The sequence below is a fragment of the Larus michahellis genome, chromosome 4, assembly GCF_964199755.1.
Source record: "Larus michahellis chromosome 4, bLarMic1.1, whole genome shotgun sequence".
Lineage (NCBI taxonomy): Eukaryota > Metazoa > Chordata > Aves > Charadriiformes > Laridae > Larus > Larus michahellis.
In genome coordinates, this window is record NC_133899.1 from 61,289,554 (window position 1) to 61,298,107 (window position 8,554).

At 42.6% G+C, this 8,554-nt stretch overlaps 1 long non-coding RNA gene across 1 annotated transcript; it reads left to right on the forward strand.

The window, feature by feature from the left end:
* Nucleotides 1-34: 34 nt before the first annotated feature.
* Nucleotides 35-6,994, forward strand: LOC141742550 (uncharacterized). Its single transcript, XR_012586747.1, has 5 exons — nt 35-163; nt 1,226-2,419; nt 3,313-3,438; nt 6,155-6,646; nt 6,727-6,994. It is a non-coding gene; the product is annotated as an uncharacterized LOC141742550 (long non-coding RNA).
* The last annotated feature ends 1,560 nt before the right edge of the window (nt 6,995-8,554 follow it).

The following is an 8,554-nucleotide window of genomic DNA, read 5'->3' on the forward strand; positions in this document are numbered from 1 at the left end:
GCCGCTGCTGCCGCCCGCCGGCGGGGGAGGGCGGGGCGGTGGGCGGGCGGCGGCGTCGCTCAGGGCTGTGCAATCGGGCCCGGAGCCATCGAGCGCCCGCCGCGGGCCTGGGAGGCCCCCGGGGAGCGCGGAGCCCCGGAGGGGCGGGAGCAGCAAGGCCGCGGTAGGGTGCTGGGGGGCGGAGGGGAGGGAGGCACCGCCCCGGGGGTCGCTCCGAGGGTCGGCAGCCACCGGGGCGGGGAAAGAGCTGCCCGCTGCGGTAGCTTGAGGGAGGCGCAGGCGGGAGCTAACGGGCTCCCACCGAAAACGACAACAAAAACCCCACTCCTCTTGGTCATTTTTTTTAATTTATTTTTTTTTTTTTTTAAAGATAGCTTTTTTTTTTTTTTTGTAAGGTGGTTCGGTTGGTTCCGCTGAGATTTATAGCCGGTTCTGATCAGAGTCTGCCGTGGCTTCTGATTTCCACTCAGCCCCACGGGCGCCCCCCCGGCGTCTGCCCTGTCGGGAGAGGCCCCAGCGCTGCCCCGGTGTCAGAACCCCCGGTGTGTGTGCGCGCGCTCGGCCCTTCCTCAGAGCCGGCGCCTGCAGGGGCCGCGAGCCCTGGGCGCCAGCGGGGAAAGCGTGGGACCCACGCGCAGAGGGGAGTCGCGCCGTGTCTCGCTGAGGCGGGCGGGCGTGGGCTCCTCCAGCGTTTTCACCGGCGCTTTTTGTTACCGCGTAACGGCTCCAACTGAAAGAGGTTGCGACATCGTTGGGAGTGACTTCTGCCCTTGGAAATTTTCATAAGGGAATTCACCGGTTGTGAGAAAATTTCTGCTGAGGAGGGGGGGGGAGGGATTTTCTTTTCTGAATTCTGTCATAAGAGTTTAACATCTGTCTCACTAAGGGGAAAAAATATTTTCCCCCTTTTTTGGGGGGGACCATTTTTTAGCTTAAAAATAAACGAACAATAATCTTATTGTAGTTTTGTGGCTGATGCCCGGACACATCTGGACTGTTTTTGCATCCTACCAAATACCTAGCAGAGCAAACTGGAAAACAGATACCAGGTCCAGTTTCTACTGGCAAGAAGTTAGTTTGGTGGGACCGAGATGTTATGTTTTAATTCTGCTACCTTAGCCACTGCTACAAAGTTGATGAAGAAATAATGCCTTCTGTAATTAACGACTGGTTTCGCCTAGATAACAAATCTTAAAGATGATTTTTTGTCTGCTTATTCCCACAGTGCGACATTGGTTCAACCTCAGAGTTGGAAACTAAGATTCCTCTCCACAAACTGGGTTCTCTGGGGCCATCTTCTTTGAAGTGGTGCAAACTATTGTGGGGAGGGAATAATGCCTGGGATGCATACGCGTAGGAGCCGAAATCATGTCTAGCCCTTAACATAAGCTTGTAATTCATCTTCAGATAGATTCAACGTGTAAAGTTTATGTGCATACGTGAACATCTGTATTCAGTCATGTAGATGATACCACTGAGGAGTAATTCAAAGAGTGCACACAGAACTGCCTGATAAGGTTTTGCTATAGATGCCAAGAGGCAGAGCACCAGGCTGCATTACCGTATATGGACACTGGTTTCATTTTTACTAAATCGCCTGTGATAAAGAAACAGGAGCATTGATGCAAGGACCTTTTACAAAAAAAGTTCTGCCAATGGATGTGGTAATGAAGAATACATAAATGCCTCATACCTGAAGCAGAAAACTATTTCCGTAATGTATTTCGCAGATAACAACTCTGCAAACTCCTGCTGGTGTAAAGGTGTTAACCCCTGGTATTGAAAATAACGTACACCCCCAGGAAAGAGTTATTTGCTCAGTTAACCTCATTTTCATCAGAAGATGAGTTGCTGCTGCTCAGCATAAAGCGGTTTGGCATTCAACTTGTGAGAAAGGTCAACTGAACAATTTATATTCAGAGACTGTTGATGCTGTGGCGTTTTCCGTAATGAACTCCAGAAAAACAAAGGCTGCTCTCTATCTGACAGCCCTGAGGTAACGGAAAGACCTGGTAATATTTCTGAAGGACTGATCGTGTTTAGCTCAGAAAAAAATAAACCCAAATCTAGAATAATTTTTGGATTATTGCTGTTATGATCGTTATTACGCCTGTTACTCACTCCGTTGTGGTAACAGGCAGATACCCACTCAAGATTAGTGTCTCCTGATGCTGAATGTTATGTGAGCACAGGGCAAGACGAAACACCATCAGTAAGAAACACAGTCTTGCTCAGTTCTTCCCAAGAATGATCTCTCCCAGCCCCCAATGTACACGATACCAGCTCTAAGTAATGCCGTGTTAATGCCCAACTCGTACGAATCACTTGGAACAACGAGAGATACTGGTGGAGGATGCTCCTTCCATCTCCGGGTACATTGGCTGTAGGGTTGCTCTGTGCCAGCAGGGCCTACATGAGGGTAAGAATCTGTATTTATTGTCTGTATAGCTAACCTCTTTAAAATGCTTTCTTTTTTCCCTAAATTGGTCAACAGAGTGTTAACCGTGCACTGATTCAAATTAGCATCTACTTCAGCAGTAATGCATGCCATATTTATCTTTCCCCTTTTCAACCTGAAATAAAAAAATATTGTCATAAAAGTTAATAGTATTCTGTTCTAAAAAAGACAAAAATAGGACAATTAAATGTATTCACCATGTATTAATTCAATTTCCCCCTTCCCCATTAGTCCTGACTGAGCTTCAATAGCAAATTGCTTAATAAAATAAGCAACTGGCAAATAATTGCAATGCACAAACCTACTGATTAGTCTTCTCATTAGTCAGTCTATTTTGGTAAAGTGGGTTGACTGATTTAGAGCATGAATCAGTTCTGCCATACAAATCCCAGTCGTAGTAGAATATCTATACAGTCACATACGCCTCTGAGCTACATATTTTCTTTCTTACAGCTTTATAATCCTCAGTGACTCTAGAGGAAGAGAAAAGAATGTATTCCTTCGAACTCAGTGGGTCTGTCTACGCATGAGTAAGAATCGCAGGACTAGGGGCCTGATTTAAAGCAGATGGAACATCCCCAAGTAATTACATAGCAAGCAAAAGCAGATTACATTATATTTTAAAATCAGTAAGAAGGAATGGCTTTAGATTAATTACAAGATTAAACATTTCTTTTTATTCTATTTTTGCAATTATATTACACAGTCAATATATCCATTTAAGTACAGAGTCAGACCGTTAAGGTGTGATTCTGCGGACAGTTACACCCTCAGCAACAGGCAACTGACATTTGGCTTTAATCTGAATAAGGTTATTCATCTGCCTGTAAACATTATAATATGCTCTTTTCTAGAACTGCAGCAGCCCTTAGCATCCATGGCTGTCCATCGGTGCTCCCTCAGTTGAGACAGTAACTATGCAAGTGCTTCTAATCCCAAAAGTGAAACATTCGGGTCCCTGGAGTAGCTGCCTTCCCGAGGTATGTAGAATCCAATACAGTTTGGTCTGCCCTAGCTTTTGCAAAGCCTTAGTTACGAATCTCTCTATTTTACACATTGAATATTGAAAATAATATATGGTTTTATTTCATGCTTAAATACTGCTAGACTTCTTTTTTTTCCCAACACAAGTCACTTTTTGTACTACCACAAAATACAAGGCCTGAACTCCTGCCAAGCAATTACACAGTCCTGCTGTTACTTTTAATCCTAAAATGTAAATAAAGGTATTATGCAGGCCTAGATAATATTAGATACAGCTACCAAAATGGAAGTGGGAAATAAGGAAGGGAAACAAGTCCTATCAAAACCATGACACATACATCTCAAACAGTTCAACGTGTGAATAAATGATCAATCTTCACTGGTAAACATGAATAATATACTTTTGTAAATTTTTAAATTAAATACCTGAAGAATCCTGGATAAAGTGTTCTGTCAAGAATTAGCTGCACACTAATGAGATACAGATATGGATTGCCAACTGAATATTAAGGCCAAGAATCTTTTGCTCTCGCTCTTAATCCAAAACCTACATTGCAATCTCTTTTCTAATGGAGCCCATCTAAATAGCCTTAAGCTCCTTACTTGCATATTTTTAATACACACTGACGTAATAGGGCATATATTGTGGCACTAACACAGGCGAATAGAATTACAGTGCATAGAAAGCAATCTAAAATTCACAATAACAAGACACATAAATAGGTGTGAATTAGAACAGTGCAACAGGAATACCATTTATTTGTTTTTCCATGCTGCCTGGGTCATTCCTATTTTAGAAATAGTATGGGGTGTTATTTGTAGTGATACCACGCTGTTCATTGAGGTACTCAAAGCACTCCGTGGACGTTAGCTCAAGTCACATTTGTGAGGCGGAAGCTAAGGTAGGAGGTAGAGAAAGGCAAACTCCCGTAGCTCCGACAAAGGTGAAGAGAGGTGAGAGCGTACTGCCTTCTGACGCACAAAGAAGGAAAGAGCTGATTTCTTGCCTTTAGTAGAAGAGGGAAAAAGCAGTGGTTTTAAACCTCTTTTCCTCCCGTTTTCACTCTTTCTTTGTCTCACAGATGGAAAAAGTGGAGCAGAAAATTGCTTTGCCCAAAGCCACACACGGGCAGTAATTGAACTAGCGGACAGCATTGGTTTAAATAGACAATGTGGGATACATTCATACTATTCAGGCTACTCTAACTGCTGTTTCTTTCTCTTGCCCATATTACCATTTGTTACCTATACCATTAGGCATATTACCTATACCATTTACTTTTCAACTGTAGTTGCACAGCACTTTTGGTAGCAGAATCTTGTAGGCATTCCCAAATTCTGAGTTGCTTTCAAGGAGCTTAAGGAAAATAAGAAGGAATAGGAGATAGCAAATTCATTAAATTCTTAAGAGGGAGTTTCAAATTTTGGGTGCTCTTTTCCCAAGAAAGAGATTAAAGAGGCAGCCCTGATTTCTGTTCTCATCCAGCAATTATGATCCTGATTTCTAATATAAAGCAGGTGGTGGATCTCAAGGAGAGTCCAGCCTCACTGTGCTGTGCAAAACACTAAACGTGGCGATAGTCACTGTTTTGTTCAATGTACAGTCTTAAGTATCGACACACTGAAAAAAACCTCAATACCCATTTATTAGATGAGAACTGAGATGCAAAGAAGTTAAGAAATTAAGCCAGTGACATAGGGGTTTGGTGGCAGACCTCAGGTAATGCCTGTGGATTTCTGGAGACCGCTCTGGCCCTCTGTGGCCTCCTGCCACTCCAGCTTCAGAAGAGAAACCGGGGGTGTTTGAAGGAGACTCTATAGCAAAGTAGAGACTATTGGAATCTAAAAGCAGAAAATAACGGAAGCTTAAAAGATTCATACCTCCTTCCCCAAAGAAGCTGTTTTTATACCAGAGGTGAGATTGGGGTTCACCAGGCCATAGCTTTAAATCCAAGTAGATGCCTCAGACTGATGGAACGGACTTTGTTCTCAAGGACAGGCTAAACAGCAGTGGTTGCATTGAGTCACAATGAAGAAAGAAATTTTCTTGCAGCTTTTGTGGTCAACGAGACATCACAGCTGCATTAAAGGACCTGATGAAAAATGCCACAAAGGCTGGCTAATACCCAGCAGCCCACCACCAAATGGGTGCCATTTCAGCAGGGGGAAGCAACGGTCTGCAGGAGCACTTACGTGCAAAATCTTGTTATGGGCAAAAAGAAACCCACCCTATGGGTAAAGTCACACAAAATTTATTGTTAGTATAATTGCAACCTTAGCAGTCTAATCAAAGAATTACTATTAATAGAGGTCTAATTTTTGCAGAAAAAGGAAATAAAAATAAAGGAATTGTACAGAAAGTCTCAATAATAATCCTACAGTTAAAATCGTTATGCGTGCACTATCTAGTACTTACCCCTTCTCCTGGTGTTGTGCTTACCCTTTCACCTCCCTGTGGCTTCCAGCTGGTGGAGGGACCACAGTGGATCATCAGCTTCCAGAGTCCTGTGCCTGTAGGAGTATGATGTTGGCGGTTATGGTTTCTTCTTCTTTCTCTCCTTTTTCCTCTTTTGGAAATAGCTGTCACCTGAGGTTATTTTCACATGTTTTCTAATTTTTACACCTTGCTTTTTCTTAACTAGCCTGCAACTATGTATTTTGTATTTTATTTGTCTTAGATACTTGTTCTTTCTTCACTTTTTTACTCCTAAGGCTAGTTTTGTGCAGCTCTGGGTCTGCGTTTCTTTACCTGACCATCAGCAAGTTGTTTACAGCCTTGGGGTCTTCAGTGCTGGCCTGTGCCCCATCTCTTCTCGTCCATCGCCTCTACGCTGCAGCTGGTGTCTTCTCAAGGTCGCTGCTCTTCTAACAGGCTGTGGCGGTGTGCTCTCCCCTTTCCCCCCCCCGGCTCCTGCTCAAGCCATGGCCATCAGCGGGAGTTGTTATGAGTTGCGCTTGAACTGTGGGAGATGGCTGGCAACATAACCAAAACACTGTCTGGAGTGGGAACCTAGGTATCTTGTTCCCATGAGGATATGACTATAGCTCAATTCCCTTACTCCATAAATAGTGGACAGCCCAAGAGCCCTTTGAGCTCTCCTGCACGGCAGCGGGCTGCACGACAGGATCTCCCCTTGAGTGGGGACACTCGCTTAAGGTTCTTCTCCTCGAGGTTGAGAGATTCCTTGCTGCAACAGATTCTCGGTAAGTGACTAATAGCAAGCTAAACTTTGAAATCTTAGCTGAGTGATATAAGGATTGATTGCACATATATAATCCTTTAGACATAAACCGTTGACCAAGTCTGGGACTAGGATTGGATCCAGCCGCACCTAGACTCCTCCCTGAGAAGGAGTTTGGAAAGCAAGGGGGTCCTTTCTGAACCTCATGACTCAACGGGAGGATCTCCCTGACAGCTTGTCTGACCCTGGCCTCTATGCAGTAAATAATCAAGTGTACCCTGGCATCGAATCTCATAAAACACTGTCGCATTCACTACTAACTTTGTTAAATCACTGTTTTATGTTAATAAACATTTCACTGCTCTCTTACAAGTGAAGTTATTCACTCCGCCCGCGACACTGGCCTTTATTTCTGTACTCTGTAGCATTATGTTAGAGTCATAAATCTATCATTCTACACAGAATAACTACTTATTTTTAACATCTATATAAAAACTGTGGTTGCACCATACAAAACAAAAATAAAAGAAATTAGCCAGAGTCTCCTGTCATTAGAAAAATTGTTGTTACAGCTAAATCAAGTAAAAACAAAGCTCCAAGAAGATGAGGGGAAGTTCAGACAAAGCACATATGATAAGCCTCTGTCCTGAGGTCCTGTAAGCTCAGGACAAAGCCCGTGGACTGTTACTAGCCATAGCTATACAGCTATGTCACTAGTATTACTGGGCTATGTGCTGTTCATTACTTTCCAATTCTGGATTAACACCGGTATGTTGCATACTGTATGTAGCAGCAGAGGTAAATACGTCCCCAAAGGGCATGGGAAAGAAGCAGGAACACTGTTGACTGGAAAATAAGCAATTGCACCTCAACTCATTAGTTTTATGAGCACAGTTCATAGTCCACGCGCGCTTGGCTTCCACACAACTGGGTGTGCACCCTGCAAACAAGGTCACAAAAACCCAATATAACAATTACTGTGCGACAGCTGAATTGGAGGCCACACTAGAATAGCATAACGATGACTCCTGATTTTATAGTTTATTTCAAGGAAGCGGGGAATATTAAGTACCTTCCAATAGATATTCTCTAAGTATAGCACAGAATAATTATTTGAGCTTTTGTCTAGTCATAGAATAGAAACTATTTAAAGCAGTGTCAGGTCATCTGTTTTAAGCGTATATTCATGGCAGAAAAAAATATTTTTAATCAATTTTTTCATCAGTATAGTCCATCATGTTATTCAGAAATGGCTTTTTTCAGTAAATGGATTGTGGATCAATAGTAGATATAAATAAAGCAGTAGAAAGGGCACAGCATTCAACAAGCTGCCAGTCATTGGTGCAGAAGACAGCAGAAATCAGCATCCCAAGATGGATACGGAAATAAATCACAAATGGGCAGATAATACACAAGGATGCCACCTTTTTACAGAAACTCCAGAGTTCTGTCTTGTCCCAAGAACGACTGAAATATATGTAAGTTTTTATGTATTCACTAAACATTTTGAGGCTCACCCCTCTTAGAATTTGCAGAGCTCTTGAAATACAGAGGCTGAATTGTCAAGCTGCCAAAGATCTTTCTGGAGCCAGGAAAAAAGAAAAAATTAAAACCTGCAGACTTTGTATTATACCCCACAGGATCAATTCTTGAGGTATACTGAATACCTGCAATTCCTGTAAGGTCAGTGAAAAGTGGTATTACTCAGCACTTTTTAGTGTTTGGCCGCCAACAGAAGGAGGAATAAAAAAAGTTTTTTAAGCACGCAGGTCATAATGAATTTGTATTAGTTATTCACATCAGGACAATCTTACTTAATTGTCGCTAGTAAGAATTTAGAATATGACTCATATTGCGTCTATCATAACTGTTAATTATTAATGAATAAATGTCATTTGGGACCTAGCTAATATTTCCACGCCATTTGTGT